This window comes from Acomys minous, assembly GCF_964271855.1.
Source record: "Acomys minous genome assembly, chromosome: 15".
Taxonomy (NCBI): domain Eukaryota; kingdom Metazoa; phylum Chordata; class Mammalia; order Rodentia; family Muridae; genus Acomys; species Acomys minous.
This window is the reverse complement of record NC_140497.1, coordinates 34,782,818-34,800,120: the sequence shown is the minus strand read 5'-3', so window position 1 is coordinate 34,800,120 and position 17,303 is coordinate 34,782,818. Positions and strand designations below refer to the sequence as shown.

At 46.2% G+C, this 17,303-nt stretch overlaps 1 long non-coding RNA gene across 1 annotated transcript in view; it reads right to left on the bottom strand.

Annotated features, from left to right (window-relative positions):
* The window catches only part of LOC311584540, a 70,035-nt gene that overhangs the window by 49,090 nt on the left and 3,642 nt on the right, over positions 1 to 17,303 (bottom strand). The window contains exon 3 of the long non-coding RNA XR_014774925.1: positions 15,565 to 15,653. This is a non-coding gene — a long non-coding RNA (uncharacterized lncRNA). The remainder of the gene's footprint in view (positions 1 to 15,564; positions 15,654 to 17,303) is intronic.

Below are 17,303 nucleotides of genomic sequence, written 5' to 3'. Positions count from 1 at the left end.
GGGATCGAACTCAAGTCTTTAGGCTTGGTGGCAAGTGCCTTTACCCACTGAGCCATGCCAATCTAAAATGTTTAAAAATAATAATAGTAAAAAAATTTCAGGACTAAGAAGCTGAACTTGAACTTAGTCCATAGACTGTCCACTGTATCAACCTGCTTCAGGGCTGACACTTGTAATCAATTATTTATCACTTTTTGTTTGTTTGTTTGGTTGGTTAGTTGGTTGGTTTTTTCGAGATGGGGTTTCTCTGTGTAACCTTGGCTGTCCAGGACTCACTTTGTAGACCAGGGATCACAAGAGATCTGCCTGTCTCTGCCTCCCCAAGTATTGGGATTACAGGTGTGGGCCCTTTTCACTTTTTCCGGGTTGATCAATACCCCAGAACTACAGGAGCGATAAAGCCCTTTCACCTGATGCTCTGGGAAGGAGGGAGTTGGTACTGTGCCCAACCTGCAGACCTGGGAGCCTCAACCGGGAGCTGGCTGCGGTCCCAGAAGGAAGCAAAGGCTATGAGGCGGTGTAAGATTACTTCAGTATTAAGGACTCCGTCTCCCCGGGAGTGACTAGTGTGCCTGTGGTTTCTGTGACTTTTTAGTTCCTTGTTCCTTCTCTGACAAGTGGCCTATGACCTTGGGTAAATTAGGCTGTGTGCTTCGTGGATTCCTGATCACCTGGTAGAGTGATGCTTTGACCTTCTGACCTTTCTTCTGATCTTCCCTGAGTCTCTGCCCTCTGAGTACCCGATTCTAGGTCCTCCCCTGGGCCTGGGCCTGGCCCTGGGCCTGGTGTCTCCATGTTTTACAGCTTTCCATGCCCTGCAAAGAGTCTCAACCTGAGCTGCTCCCTACCCAAAGTTATAGCAGCCTGACTTTAAATACACAGCCCTGAGGAACCAGCTTGACCAGTTGGGAGGGTGACAGGGACTAGTTGGCAACAGTCACTCTTTAGTGCAGTGGGCATGTGGATGGCTTTTATTTTCAGGCTCCTGTCATAAGGGTTTGGGGACCGGTATCTTTCTGTGTTCTTCCTCAGATCAGTTAGGAAAACAGTAATACAAATAAGCAGGCCTGAGTACTGTTTCTTCAGGCTGAGGCTGTCTTGATAAGTTCAAAGGGAAGCAGTGAAATGCCACTTCACACCTATTGGACCATCTAAAAAGCAAAGCATCCTTAAAATCAGCAAGAGCTGGTAAGGAAAAAGGGCAACTTACTGCTCAAGAAAATGAAAGTGGTACCTACACTGGCAAACAGTTGGGCAGTTCCTTTCATTTGTTTATTTTATCATTATTTTGTATTTGAAAAGAGAGCGGGTGGGGAGAGAGCAAGTGATGGGGAGAGAGAGAGAGAGAGAGAGAGAGAGAGAGAGAGAGAGAGAGAGAGAGAGAGAAAGGGGAAGAGAGGGAGGAGAGAGGGGCGAGTGAAAGAGGGAGAGAGAAGAGAATGACCATTTTGTTTCAGACAGGGTCTTTTTGTGTCCTCTGATCTATAAAGCAGGCTAGATGACCTTTGAACTTCAGGAAACTCTCCTGCCTCTGCCCTCCATCTCTCACAACAGGAGCAACAAGATTAGAGAAGTGCAGCCTTGTGTGGGTTCGGGGAGTTTGAACTCAGGTCCTCACACACTCACATCAAGTGCTTTCCTCACTAAGCTGTCTCCCCAGCCTGAGAAGTTTCTTCTTCTAAGGATAAAAATTCAAGTTCCAGAGACTGTGAGATAGCTCAGGCTGGTCTTAAATGAAGAGATCTACCTGCCTCTCCCTCCCAGAGTGCTGGGGTTACAGGCGTGTGACACTGTGCCAAGCGTGACCTGCAGTTTGATTCCCGGGACCCACAGAGTGGATGGAGAAAACTGACTCCCGTAAATTGTCCCTCTGACCTTCACTTGTGCGCTGTGACACGTGCACTTCACACAGACACACACCCGCACAGTAAATAAATAAGTAAAACAATACAATTTTTAAAACTGTAAGCATTCGCATTTCACAAAACCCAGGCATTTCCTCTCTTAGGTGCTGCTCAAGAGAAATGAAATTTTATATTCACATAAAGCCAATGTGTAAATATTACAGAAGCTAATTGTTCACAATTGCCAAACATTGCAAGCAATCCAGGTGGCCATGAGTAGACGAATGAGCAAACTGGAGGATATGCTTGCAATGGATTATGCACCTCAGTAACAAAGAGAAAGAGGTGATGGGGACCACATATAACTGCTTCAAAAAGGCTTTGTGCTAAGTAAAAAAGTAAACACCTCGCCTTACAGACTTCCTCCTGGAGGGCTCCACTTACGTAACATTTTTGAAATAGCAAAACCATTGAGGTATGTAACAGATTGGGTGGTTGCAAACAGTAGGGGGCCATACTAAGTAGATCCTCATGGTGAGGAAATGGTTTTGTATCGAACTGTTGAGAAGATACTTCACATGTGAACAAAAGGACAAATGGGATAGTAATGGCAGCTTCCTGCTTCAGACATCACTCAGCTGCCACATAGGATCTTCAGCCATTGCAACTGGTTCAAGGGTCCAGGGACACTTGGTACGGTCTTTTTTTTTTTTTAAACAGATTTACTTGTTTTGTTTTATATGCCTAAGTGTTTTTGCCTACCTGTATGTATGCTTGTATACCATCTCTATAACTTTCCTAAAGTAAAATTCATCTCTATAACTTTCCTAAAGTAAAATAGATACCCTAAAGAATAAAAGATTTTCCTTTTTTGTTTGTTTGTTTTGTTTGTAGGTTTTTTGTTCTGCTCTTCCAAAGGTCCTGAGTTCAATTCCCAGCAACCACATGGTGCCTCACAACCACCTATAATGTGATCTGATGCCCTCTTCTGGCGTGCAGATGTACATGCAAACAGAACACTGTATACATAATAATAAATAAATCTTTTTTTTTTTTAAAGATGGGTCTGTTTCATCTGAGTATAGTGGCACACACCTTTAATCCCAGCACTTGGGAGGCAGAGGCTAGCCTGCTCTACATAGTGAGTTCTAAGGCAGCCAGAACTGCGTAGTGAGACCCTGTCTTGAAAAACAAGACAAAACCAGCCAACCAACCAAAACAAACAAACAAACAAACAAGCAAACACATTTTGAAAAACTGTCTGTTTTAACATTTTTAACTTAGTGCTTTAAAGTTACATGTAATAGCCTCCTTACAGCCTTTCAATGCAAGTTTTCAATTGGTGTTGTTGACATTTGGTCTGGAATACCTGATACACTGAGGAACGTTCAGCAATGGCCTTCATTGTATGTGCTATACGCACAACACAACCGTGTGTACAAGCTCCGGTCCCTAGATACTGCCAAATACCCCCTGTGAAAGACACAGCTCCTCCCAGAAGCCCTCTGTTCCTATAGCGAGTTCACAGCAGTGTCCCCTTTCTTAGTCCTGGTCATTTACAGCTTGTCTCTCTTTTGATTTTGATTCATAAGTCTTATTAATCTCCTCGCAGCCTCAATTCTGGTTTCATTTCTCTTTTCTCAATTTCATTGAGGTTTTTTTGTTTCCCCTCTGACCTTTCATGGCACTTATTTAATGGACTTTCCTCCACTTCCTCATAGTAAATTTGTTCTGTCTAATGTCTAGTAAGAAGGGAAAAGCCACTGATTTAAGCATGTCTTTGATCCCGAGTCTTTAGCTAAAACCTCTGCTATCATACCCCATAGATTCAGTTTCCTTCAGGTCAAACCACTGTCTGACTTATCTGATTTATTTGATTCAAGGGATATTTACAAGTATGCCATTTAGTTTCAAATGTTTGACGTGTTTCAAAGAGCTTCGAAACACTCTCAAATGTTTTAAGAGGTCTGCCTATAATTGATTCACTATTACAGAAAGGATGTGAGCTACATTGGTAAATAGTCTGTATGCATTTGTAATTCTTTTTTTTAAATTAATTTATTCAGATTACAACTAAATTGTTATCCCATCACTTGTATCCTCCTGTTCCTCCCTCCCTCCCTCTTTCACCCTATTGCCCTCCCCTGGGTCTATGACCGAGGGGGACCTGTACGTATTTTTTTTAAAGTGTACTCTGTTGTTTGGGGATTGAAGTCTTAAAAATGTGACGATGTCATTGATTTACAGCGCCATTGAACTCATCTGTTATCACTGAGCTCATTACCTGTTTTCATGCATTATGGTAACAGAGATACTGAAACATCTGCCTATGATTTGAATTATAGTAGTGACTTCGTCATTTTTTTATTGCTGTGAAAAGACACCATGACCAGGGCAAGTTATAAGAAGAAACATTTAAATGGGGGCGTGGTGTCGCGGAAGCTTGCTTAAAGTCTCAGAGAGTTAGTCCAATTTCACAGTGAGTATGGTGGCAGGCAGGTAGGCAGGCAGGCAGGCAGGCAGGCAGGCAGGCAGACAAACAGACAGGCAGACAGACAGACAGACAGACAGACAGACAGACAGACATGACACTGGAGCAGTAGTTGAGAGCTTACTTCCTAATCTAAAATCGAAATTGCAGACGTGGGGGGAGGGGAAGGGAGGGGAGAGAGTCCTGGCTGGCATGGGCTTTCCTAGTGATACACCTCCTCCAGTAAGGCCACACCCCCTAATCCTTCCCAAACAGTTGACAACTGGGGACCAAGCATTCAAACACGTGAGCCTATGGGGACCATTCGCATTCAAGTCACCACAAGTAGGAGTGTGCCGACACCTTCAGAGATACCACAGAAGCAAGCTGCCACTCTCTCACGGGCAGAAAGGCAGGAAGGAAAATACTTTTTTCAGAAAAAGGAAAATATTTTTAAAGAAAGGAAAAGGCTTTGAATTTTTTTCTTTCATGAGCGCCTCGATGATTACTAGACAATTAATGAGCGATAAAAGGAAGGGACAAAAGAGCACACTGGGCCTCTGGGTATGATGCTCTGTAGCATTTGGTGGTGAACACAAAATAAAATTTAGTCATGAGGAAACTCAGACAAATCTAAATGGAAGACCTTTATTGTATTACCAGGATGTAATAAGGTTAGAGAGTGTTTCAAATTAAAGGAGATTGCAAAGATGGGAAGCCTAAATGCAATATGGCTCCTGGATTGAATCTTCTGCCAGAAAAACAAATTGCCCTAAGATTAACTATGGGACTAATGGGTGAAGCTGGAACGTGACCTTAAAATAAATGTGGCAAAGTCAATGGTAAATTTCCTGAATGTGATAACTTCCTAAGTGTTATGGGAGAAAATGGGCCATGTTCTTAGAAAATTCACGAGGAATTAGAGGCTAACACATGGGCTGCCCACCAGTCCTGAGTGTCTGAGCAATCAAGCAGATGCCCCTCAGAAGGCTGACATGATAGAGGCAGTTCCTCGGAGAGATCATAAGGCAAATGAGTAAAATATTAAAATATGAAATGGATAAAAAGCCTACAGGAGTTTCTTGTACAGATTTCCTCAGGGTTTAATATTGCTTCAAAATAAATATAGAAGGGAATGGAAAGAAAGAGGAAGGGAGGGAGAGAGGAGAGGAGGAGAGAGAGGGAGGGAGGGAGGAAGAGAGGGAGGGAGGGAGGAGGGGAGGAAGGGAGGAGGGGAGGGAGGGAGGGAGGAGGGGAGGGAGGGAGGGAGGGAGGGAGGAGAGGGAAGGGAAGCACAGGGAAGTTATTTACTCTAGTGAGTAAAGAACATTCAGAGCTCCTCTGTCAACTTTCCTGGCAGCAGCACAGGTTCCACCGGGACGTGGCTATATACTATAGTACCTTCAGCGGCGCCCAGCGCGCGCAAAAGAGAGGTGCGCATGCTCGAAGGTACTGCCGGCAGCTCCGTGGGTGGTGTGTGTGCTTGGCAAACAACCATCAGGACGCTTACACACAACTTCTAAGCTACATTTGTTTTGCTGCTGTGAATATTGCTGCCCTTATTTCCTTCCTTTCCTTCCCCCCTGCCCCCCCCTCCATTTATCCTCACTCTCACAGAAATGAAGGTGAACTCTGTAGAATGGCCCACTGTGGACCCACTCTGGTTCAATCCCCAAGTTTCCCCCACCTCCCTTTCCCCCTAATCTTTCCAGTTCTATTTCAGGGAAAGTTGTCAAAAACACTGGTTCGGGGTTGAGAGATCTCAGCAGTAGATACCTGCGTGGCGTATGCAAGGCCCCCACGTGTTACCCCTAGCACTGAAAATAGAACGGAACTGGTTTGCTCTCGAGAACCAGCTTCCGGATTCTCTGTGCATTAGAATTGGACACCTTCAAAATCCATCCTAGAATGGAACCGGGTAGCTGGTGGAATCTGTTCTGGGCGCCTTACACACACGACAGCAACTTTACTTACAGTGCTGCATCGTATACACTAAGGGGGTAATCTTAATGTTCTACACACACACACACACACACACACACACACACAGAGAGAGAGAGAGAGAGAGACAGAGAGACAGAGAGACAGAGACAGAGAGAGACAGAGACAGAGACAGAGGGACAGAGAGTGAGACAAAGAGAGAGAGAGATAGAGACAGAGACAGAGACAGAGAGACAGAGAGAGAGAGACAGAGACAGAGATGGAGTTTGCTCTACTGGCACATTAACATTACAGCAGAACATATAATACAAGATAAAGAGCAATTAATTAATTTATTATTTTGTGGGTGTGGGTGGTTGGCCTGCAAGTCTGTATACCACATGTATGGAGGAACACCAGAAGCAAGAAGCGGGTGTCCAATCCCGAGACCGGACTTTCAGCTGTGAGCCACCTTCTGTGGGTGCTAGGGACCAAACAGAGGTCATGTTTGAAGAAGAGTAGCCAGTGCTCTTAACTGATGAGCCACATAATAGCAAATTGTGTGGTGTGTGTGTGTGTGTATGTGTGTGTATGTGTTTTAAGTTTTCAAATAATCCTAGAAATGATACAACAAAATTCAGCTAGGGGCTTTGGGGAGGGCATGAAGAGGATGGAGAGGGAGGGGTGTGGTGCACGGAGAGGAACCTCCAATAGCCCCAACTATTGCTGAATCAAATGGGTCGAATGAGAAGTGCAGATGAATTGGTTAATTGTGAGCCGTGCTAGTACTCCGTCAAGTTCTCGGCTTTGAGATCCTTGACAGTAAAAGGGAAAGGATAGTGACGATGACAACGCAAATGTGCTGATACCAACAATTTGGAGCCCCGGATACGGAAGATTGCAACCGACAACCTACACCAGCCTTTTCTTTTCTTTTTTTTTTTCTCCTTTATTAATTTATTCTTGTTACATCTCAATGGTTATCCCATCCCTTGTATCCTCCCATTCTTTCCTCCCTCCCATTTTCTCCTTATTCCCCTCCCCTATGATTGTTCCTGAGGGGGACCTCCTCCCCCTGTATATGTTCATAGGGTATCAAGTCTCTTCTTGGTAACCTGCTGTCCTTCCTCTGAGTGCCACCAGGCCTCCCCCTCCAGGGGACATGGTCAAAGGTGAGGCACCAGAGTATGTGAGAAAGTCATATCCCACTCTCTACTCTACTGTGGAGAGTGTTCTGTCCATTGGCTAGATCTGGGTAGGGGTTTAAAGTTTACCGCCTGTATTGTCCTTGGCTGGTGCCTTAGTTTGAGTGGGACCCCTGGGCCCAAATCTGCCTATCATAATGTTCTACTTGTAGGCTTCTAGGACCCTCTGGATCCTTCTACTTTGCCATTCTCCCATGCTTCTCTCATCTAGAGTCCCACTAGAATGTCCTCCCCTCTGTCTCAGTTTCCTGGTAAGTGAAGGTTTTCGTGGGACATGCCCCTGGGGCTAATATGCAGATATAAGTGAGTATATACCATTTGAGTCTTTGCATGCCTGGAATCCACCAGCCTTTTCTGAAAGGCTCTTTCCAGAACTCAACTCTTAACAGCCTAACAAATAGGTCCCAGCAAACACTGACAAACAAATAAAAAAAAACTGTGTGGGTTGGGTTTTCTTTCTCTTCTTTAATGACAAAATTGGCCCAAAGCAAAGCCTGTGCATTATGGACCTGCCCAGGTTGTCTTTTCCAACCACAGGCTGGAGGAGGTGGCTCCCTGGCCAGTAAGGCGTGGCGGTGTCCCGGGGGCAGGGTAGGTCCTGGGAACAAGGGAAAAGGTTATTACAGGTCAACAAGAAGCAGGTATGGAAACAGGTCTTGGCATTAGCTGGCTCTCAGCAGGTGCCAAGTATCAGACCTAAGAAAATGGGCTCTGAAGCAAAAAGAATCATGTGTTTGGCCAGGGGGAAAAAATGGGGCACATGGGCTTTCTTTCTGTTCATTGCTGTGGTTGCTAGGGCTTGAATCCAGGGCAGAAACATTACTAAGATGCCAAGAAAGGTCTCAGCCATCAGCGTCACTTCTGGGTCGGCGTCTTGAGACAGGACGGCTCCAGATCTACTGTCCCGGCTTAAGACCTTTGAGGATACATGAATGCAGCTACTGGCCACCATTCGGGAGCCACAGGGAAATGCCCCCCTGTACCTCTAAATACTTTCCAGGTCTGTTACTCCCCTCTAACAATAGGAGCCCACTGATGATGGAAACAGCAGGATCTGGCTCAATTCATTGTCCACTGTTCTACCAGAAGAGTGACTAGAAAACGGGGTTCCCTTACATCCCCTGTAGTAGGAGTTTTAGCATCTTTAAAAACTCACTTATGCTTTGAAAGGGTCTATATAAACATTTTCTAGAACATACAAGCATCTATACCAATGTTTTATATAAAGATAATAGTGTCTTTGTAGTTTTAAAGACTACGATGAACTAAAATTGTTTCACCTCAGAAAACAAAACAAGCAAACAACAACAACAACAAAAACCAACAACAAAACTCATTTAAGCCGGGCATGGTGGCGCATGCCTTTAATCCCAGCACTTGGGAGGCAGAGGCAGGCGGATCATTGTGAGTTCAAGGCCAGCCTGGTCTACAAAGTGAGTCTAGGACAGCCAAGGTTACACAGAGAAACCCTGTCTCGAAAAATCAAACCAAACCAAACTGAAACAAACAAACAAACAAAATTCACTTCTGTTATGATAACATGTTTTTGTTTTAATCCTGGATATGGGACTATTTGCTCTATATCCTGCAGGCTCTAAGAGGGGCGTGATCTTTGCCAGCTGAAGATTGTTTAATTCTGAGGACTCTGAGAGCATGTAAATGTTAGAGCAGAGCCAGGGTGGGGGTGGGGGTGTCCCAGGAAGAAGAAGGTGGCTGTTGCTCCCCCTTGCTGGTCCTGGTTGCTGTCGTTAAAGTTTGACAAGAAGTTGGAGGTGTCCTGAAACAAGATTAGATGTGCCCCCAAGGAACCCAACAAACCTAACCAACAGGAAGTACCCTAAAGGGGCATGCTGCCCCTCTCCCCTCTAACCTTCTCTCTCTGCTACCTAGTGTTGGGGGGTTGGAAGGGATTCTAGTGGATAGGGGTTGGAAGGGAGGTAGAAGTTTAAGAACCCCAATAAAATAGCCAAAACACACACCTACACTCCCTCAAACCTAAAACGGGCTCATTTCCCGGGCCCTTCCCTTGTCGTTGCTACATAGGAAACTCATGTGGCATGTCTCTGGCTTCTCGAATCTCTAGGAGAGCCCCTGATGAGAATCCCATCCTCAAACAAATCTACAGCATCTCAAAAATAAGTTTAAAACTTCATTCTCCGTCTCTTTTCCCCTTTAGCAGCATTCCTGCCGTGGCTAAAGATTTGTCCTCAGTTTCCATGCTAAATGCCACCTGCCTTTCCCTGTCTCTGCATCCAGTTGGTGACAGAGCCCTGCCAGCGTCCCTTGGGAGACTGTCCTCTTTGTGTGCTCTTCACAGATGAAACTGTAATGGTCACAAGATTCACTGAGCATCCTAAGTGGCTCTCTGCCTTTGTCCTTGGCCCTCGTGGGCACAGAGCCTGGGAACACACTCATATAGAGAAACTAGGGCCCTAGAGAAGGCTCAGGAGTTAAGAGATCTTGTAGCTCTTGCAGAGGACCAGGGTTCAATTCCCAGTCCTGACATGGTGGCTCAGGACCAGTTTCATGAAATCCCATGCCCTCCTCTGATCTCCATGGAAACCAGGTGAGGATTTGACGTGCATACATGCATACATGGAGGCCAAATCCTCACACACTTCAAAACAAAATAAATAAGTCTAAAACAGAAACTTGGGTCGGACATGAAAGTCCTGGGACAGACTCCCTGGGGGTGGGACTGGGGAATCGGATTGCAAACTTGAACTCTGGTGCCTAAGTGCATTCTAACAGGGCCCCAGTGACAGTGGGTGATACCCAGATAACCCAATGATAATGCAGACATTTGGAGGCGCACTTCCTCACCTCAGAAACAAGTTTGGCCACTTCTTGGTTATGTAAACTTTCATAGATTATATGTCCTCTAAAAGTTCCAGTTCCCTTGTCAGTCACCTGGGAACCATTGTGAAGATTCAGCACACACAGTCCACAGTGTATTTGACTGGCTCATAGTTTCTAATTTTACAGTCTTGTAAAAGAGAAATTACACATTGCTTTTAAAATTGGAGCTTTCCTTCACAGAAGATAAGTAACAAGGAAGACCCAAGGGAGGATGGTCAAATCTCACTCAGAATGGGTAATAGAATAGACAGCAGAAGCGCTTGAAGAGAGGGAAACAAGGTAGAAGAGGGAGCACAGAGAGAAATGAGGGTATAAATCAGACCTGGGTGTTGGGGAGGATAGAGGGCCTACAGAGAGAAGAGAAATGGTGGGCGAGGACATCTCTGTGACAAGCTGAAGACCTGAGGTAGGGCAGACTTCTGGAGGTGACTATAGCTGAGACTCCAGGTATCAGGGGTCAGGAGACTAAAGAGGACACTCTCTAACTAGACAGGACAAAAACTCTGACCCAAGATTTACCCTGCCTACAAGATGTGCAGGGATAAAGATAGAGCAGAGATTGAGGGAATGCCCAACCAATGCCTGGCCCCGGCCTGAGACTCACCCCATGGGAGAGATCCAACTCTTGATACTAGTAAGGATACCCTGCTATGCTGACAGACAGGAGCCCAACAAAGCTGTCCTCTGAGAAGCCACTCAGCAGCAGATCAAAACAGATGCTGAGAATGACAGCCAAACACTGGGCAAAGGGTAGGAAGTCTTGTGCAAAAGTATGGGGAAGAATAGAAAGACACAGAGGTAACAGGAACTCCACAAGAAGACTAACAGAGCCAACTAACCTGGTCCCAGAGGAGCTTGCGAGACTGAAGCACCAATCAATGACCTTGCATGGACTGGACCTACACCCCCTACACAGATGTAGCCAATGGGCAGCTCAGTTTTCATGTGGGTCTGTTGCCTGAGTTTGATCACTCACCCCTAGCAGGCTGCCTTGCTGGGCCACAGGGGAAGAGGACATGCTCAGCCCTGATGTAGCTTGATGAGCTGGGGTGGGTTGTTGTTGGTGGGATCCCCTTTTCTGAGGAATAGGTGAGAGGGGAGGGGGGAAGGAGGGAGAGTGGGGCTAGGAAGAGAGAAGGGAAGGGATTTCGATCAGGATATAAAGTGAAAAGGTGAATTAATTAATTTTTTTTTTTTTGAGACAGTGTTTCTCTATGTTTTTCATGGCTGTCTTGGATTCACACTGTAGACCAGGCTGGCCTCAAACTGACAGCAATCTGCCTCCACAGTCCACTGTAGTGTGTTGAGAGACTGGACCACATCTTGCGACCTCAGGGAAAGCACCAGGAGCCCACTCATCCCAGCTTCCTCGGAGTTGCTTAGATTGACGGTTGCACCTGCCTTTTCCCATGAGTGCTTTGGCTCCAAACTCAAGCTCCCTTGTTTGTGTGGCAAGCCCTCTCTTAGAATACTGTTTTCACCCAGTTACATTCCTTACTCAAAAGTGCAGTGCTCACTTCCAGGGAGTGGTACAGAGTCCCTTGGACAAGTGACTGAGCACATCGCCAGTAGTGATAAGGCACATTGGTGGTAGATGCGCATGACATAATGAGAGAGAAGGCGGTTCGGTGCTGAGGACGCCCTCTGAAAACCCGGATCCTGAGGCTAACTCTGAGAAGCACACCAGACAAGCCAAAGGTAAGGATCCTGGATTTGGTCCCCATCACTGAAAACAAAACCAATAAAGGAAGGCACCCTTGATTCTTTCAGTAGGTATAGTAATGTGCCCCTATAATACAGGAGACTGAGGAAGGAGAAATTTGAGACTAGCCTGGGGATGGGGTGTGAGGGAGGAGGGAATTAGAGGAGGAGGGGGAAGGGGGGAAAGGGGGAAGGAGAGGGCTGCTCTCCCAGATACCTCATCCACACTTCTCAAAACTGTTGCAGTCATTAAAAATCAAGACTTTAACAAACTGCAAAATCGTCACATGGAAAGGAATCTAATATATCATAAAACCAAACGTAAGGTGGGACCATAAGGTCAGTAGCTCAACAGGTAAAGGTACTTGTGCAAAGCTTGACAACTTGAGTTTGATCCCTGGGATGCAAGATATAAACACAACTATCACACACACACACACACACGTACGCACGCACGCACGCACGCACAGGCACACTCAACCAACTAACTAATCAGCCAATAAAATTGAAAGTTTTAAACATTTAAAAAAAATTCCAGCTGAAATTATGAAATAGAAAAGAGGAAATCTCAATGCACGAGGTATGGCCTCAGATAATGGCCATATATCAGTCCTGGCTCGTTAATTGTAACAACGTCCTGCATCAATACAAGCCCTTGCTGCTAAGGAGGATGGGAGGTAGAATACAGGGGAACTCTACACTCCCTCTGCTACACTGGATGGATGCAAACTCGGACAAAGTCCTGAAAGAAGTGTCGGTTACCAGAGAGAAGCTGGCGGAATTTGGGTAACAACAGACCAGCTAATTGCCATCTGTCAGGCCTTGGTTATTGTCGGTGCTGAGAACCGGGACTATGTGGGGCTGCCTGCGCACTCGGTCACCGCTGCAACTTCGAGCAATTCTACAACTCAAATGTCACTTCAATAAAAAGGAAATGGTGTTTAGCTACCTCCTTCTGCCCTTCAGTCTTCCACTCTGCCCGAGGCCGCTCTTCCAACCTCTGCGGCTCACCGGCCAGGGAGCCACCCGCTCTGAGCCCCCACCGTGCTGAGTGCCACCTTGCTCCCCTGTTCTGTTTCCCTCCCTCCACTCCACTTTCTCTTTCCTTTTCTCTCTTTCTCTTCTTTATTTGAAGCAGAGTCTAATGAGGGCCTGGATGGTCTTGAACTGTCTGTCATCAAGGATGAATTTTTTTTTTCTTTTTTACGTGTCTGTTTGTGTTTGTGGCAGGTGTTGTCTCTGTACGCATGTGTGCTCACAGGTGTGCATATGAGTGCATATGTGTGCTTGCATGTGCGTGGGGGCCCAAACTTTATCACTCTCCTCCATTTTAAGATCTCCCTCTGAAGCCGTCCCTGGTTATGAAGCCATGGTTACCAATTCCAGCTGATTTCCGCTATCCCTGGAGATCTCCTATCTCTGCCTCAAGATGACAGGCAGCAACCATGCCTGTACAGCTTTTTACGTGAGTTTTGGAGGTTCAAGCTCCATTCGTTAGGCTTGCGTCAAATACGCGTTATCCACTCCGCCATCTCCCAAGCTTTATTCTAGACCTTCTGATCTAGTGCCGCCTCCCAAGTGCTAAGAATTCCATGCTCTACAGAACCCGTTTACATGGTACTATAGACGGAACCTGGGGCTTCATGCATGCTAAGCAAGTGCACTATCAACTAAAGTATAGACACACCTTCTCTTCTATTTCAAAAGCTGAAGCTACCACTGAGCTACTAGGATCTAGGTGGACTGGCTTTTCTCCCAAGATTCCCGTCCTGCGCTCGGACAGCATCCATCTCTGAGTTCTCACATTGATTCACTCTTTCTCTCCCTTCTAACTTGCATTCTATTCATCATCGCCGTTGAGGTCAGGGTGATACCGCCACAGTCGGGGCCATGGTTACCGCTGCTGAGGTCATTTCTGTTTAACTGTGTTAATCAGCTTTGTACTGCTATGATAAAATGCCTGACGCAACCAACTTCCAAAGAAGAAAGGTTGAGTGTGGCTCACAGTCTCAGAGACTTCAGTCCAGGCTCAGTTGGCTTTGTGTGTTCGGGCCTGTAGTGAGGAGGGGCAAAATACATGGTAGGGAGTATGAGCAAGCCAGCCAGCTTACCTCATGGCAGGCAGGAACTGTGGAGGGGAGAAAAGAGACGCAAGGACCCATGTCCTCTCAGGGTACACCTCAGACCCCTAAATTCCTTTTACTATGTCCCTACAAACTCCTCAATACTTCCACAGCCCAAGGATGAAGCCTTCAACTCCTTGCATTTGTAGGACATTAATACTGTGCACAGCAGCTTCAACAAACCGCAAACCCCCAGGGTGGCCATTCTTGTGTCTCTGTGTCCCTGAGACATTTCCTCTAACTTTCCACAGCACTTTCCTCCATGTGACAAAAGCTGGGGAAAAAATTTTTTTTTTAATTTAGAAGTCTGGTAAAAGCAGTACAATGTGCAATTTGCCATTTTAACCATCTCAGGCATTAAGTTCAATGGCATCATACACCAATCATCACTGTCCATGTCTAGACCACTTTCAACTTCCCTAACTGAACTCTACTGGGCAGAGGCTACGCATTCCCCCTCCCCCATCCCCCCCCCCCCAAGGCACCATTCTGCCTTCTATCTTAATGAACGGGTTATTCCAGGAACCTCAAGGAAGTGAAATCCCCCGTTGTCCTTCTCTGACAGGCTTCTCTTGTTTAGCATAGGGTCTTTAAGGTTCGCTCATGTTCAGAAATAGGAAAGGTTTATTTTGGCCGAAGAATATACTCTTTAACACATGACTGCATCACGGGATGGTGAGCGTTACCAATGGGCCACAGGTGCAAACATGTCAGGCCCAATTCCTGGGGTCCACCTCTTCCTGCCTTGTGATCAAGGTCAGCTCCGAAGCCTCTCAATCTCAGTGTAGCGCTGAACACGTGCATGCCTCGCTGCTTTTCTCCAAGATCCATTTTTCTTAAAGATGTATTATTTATACAATACTCCGCCTGTGTGTGAGCCAGCACGCCAGAAGAGGGCACCAGATCTCATTATAGATGATTATGAGCTTACTATGTGGTTGCTGGGAATTGAACCCAGGACCGTTGGAAGAGCAGCCAGTGCTCTTAACCTCTGAGCCATCTCTCCAGGCCCTGAGATCTATTTTTGGACAGAGAGAAATGATACCAGTGTCTACAGGCAGATAAATACCTCTCAGCTAGGCCCTCAAAGGGATTAATACATAAAAGTGACTTCAGAATCCACTTCCTGTATCTTCTGCAGGTGATTTTAAGCCCCAAGCATGAGAAGAATTAAGGAGATCACACACCCTTCAGATGACAATGTAAACAATATAGAAATGGCCTCTTCTTCTCATTTGATCCCACATCATATCAATTTCAAGGTAACTGAAGTCTAACCATCACCCTCACTCGGAACACTGGGCCCATTTCTAACCATGCTGCCTCTGTCATGTGTGAATAGAGAAGATTTTATCCTATTAGTCAGGGTCATCCGAGATGCCTGCGCTCAGGGTGCATCCAGGACCCTCGGTGGCTTAACTAAACAGAGGATTATCTCTTACCTTTGTAAGTGAGGCTGTTCCCTTGCGTGACACTCTTCAAAAAGGGGTTCGGGGGTCACCTACTTCCTGTTGTTTGCTGAAGTTCTCTACTTCCGGTCACAGGAATGGGAGAGAAAGCAGACAAGTCAACAACAAGAGCCTGAATCTACACAGCTGGAGGCTGGAAATGACATTTCCCTTCTGCACACACACTACTGGCAAGAATTAGTCATAAAAAACCAAGAGGCAAGGGGAGGGGAGGGTGTGAAGTGTCTCTGCCCCCACTCCCCCACCCCCTACTCCCCTTTCCCCCCACCCCTACCCCCTTACCTCCCCTCCCCCCCATCCACAGGTTATAAAACTACTTTGATGGTGACACAGTACCATCTCTACTTCAGAGACAGATTCCTTGAGTTCTGTCATCCTCTTTGAGAACTGTTGGGTCTTGGTGGTGTATATTTATAATCCCAGCACCCGGGAGGCCGAGGCAGGACGCTCTCAAACATGAGGCCAGCCTGCACGACATATCAAGACTCTCTCTCAAGCACCCAAGTTAACAGGGGAGATGTGTGCTGACAATTTTTCTGTCAAGCTTCCTTCAGCTGTCACTTGCCACATGCCTACTACACACCAGACATTGTGTCAGTCAGTCAGCTTTCCTTCACTGCGACAGATACACAAACAATATAACGAGAAGAAGGATTGATTCGGGCTCACAGTTTCAAAGGAGTCAGTTCGTGGTCACTGCGCCTGTTGCTTTGTGCCCTGACTAAGGCAGTTCACCATCGTGGCAGGAGAGTGTGGCAGAGCAGGACCTCCGCCTAGCCACCATGCACAGAAAACCCACCTTAGGGCCATTTCAATATAGCAAAGTTATAGGTGGTTTTGATTCTGGTTCAACAGCTCTCTGAAAACAGCCTTCTATTTTCCAGTGCTTCATAGTCGCATGATCACTGTTGTGGCTCCAAATTTCGTGTCCATGCTTAAGGAAGAAGAAAGTGGAAACGGGGGGTGGGGGATGGGAGGATTGCACTGTCTATCCTTGTATCAAGACAGAACTCCTTCCCCCAAAGATCTTCTCTAGTAACTCCCGAGTTAGGGGCGTGTCCTTATCCAGTTCCAGCTGGCCACCCAAGTCACTGAACAAAGTATGAGTCTGGGGTACATATAACCCCAAGTGTAGTGTGAGAGAGGAGTAACCTATATTGGGATTACTAACACTCTGTGTTAAGGAGTAAGATTGCTAGAGCATCCCGAATGAACTGAGACTATACTGAGATACCGAGTCTCAACCACTGTTCTAGTGCTTGGAAGAGACACCATGACCAAGGCAACTCTTATAAAAGGAAGCATTTAATTGGGGACTTGCTTACAGTTTCAGAGGTTTAGTCCACTATTATCGCTGCAGGAAATATGGTGGCCTGCATGGTTCTGGAGCACTAGATGAGTGAGTGCTCCATCCTGATCCACAAGGAGAGAGAGAGAGAGAGAGAGAGAGAGAGAGAGAGAGAGAGAGAGAGAGAGAGAGAGAGAGAGCCCTAGGCCAGTGTGGGCTACCTCACAGCCTATAGGCATAAAGTTATTGTGCACTGTGTAAAGATCCAAATGTTGATTTCTGTGCTCGCATATCTGTTTGCAATCACTGTTCTGAGAATCTCTTATCTCAACATTGTGTAAACATTGCTTCCCAGTTCCCCCCCCCATATGTCATTTAAGAAGCTTAACAGCCAATGGCTTAGCAGGGGTGAGAACAGAGTTGA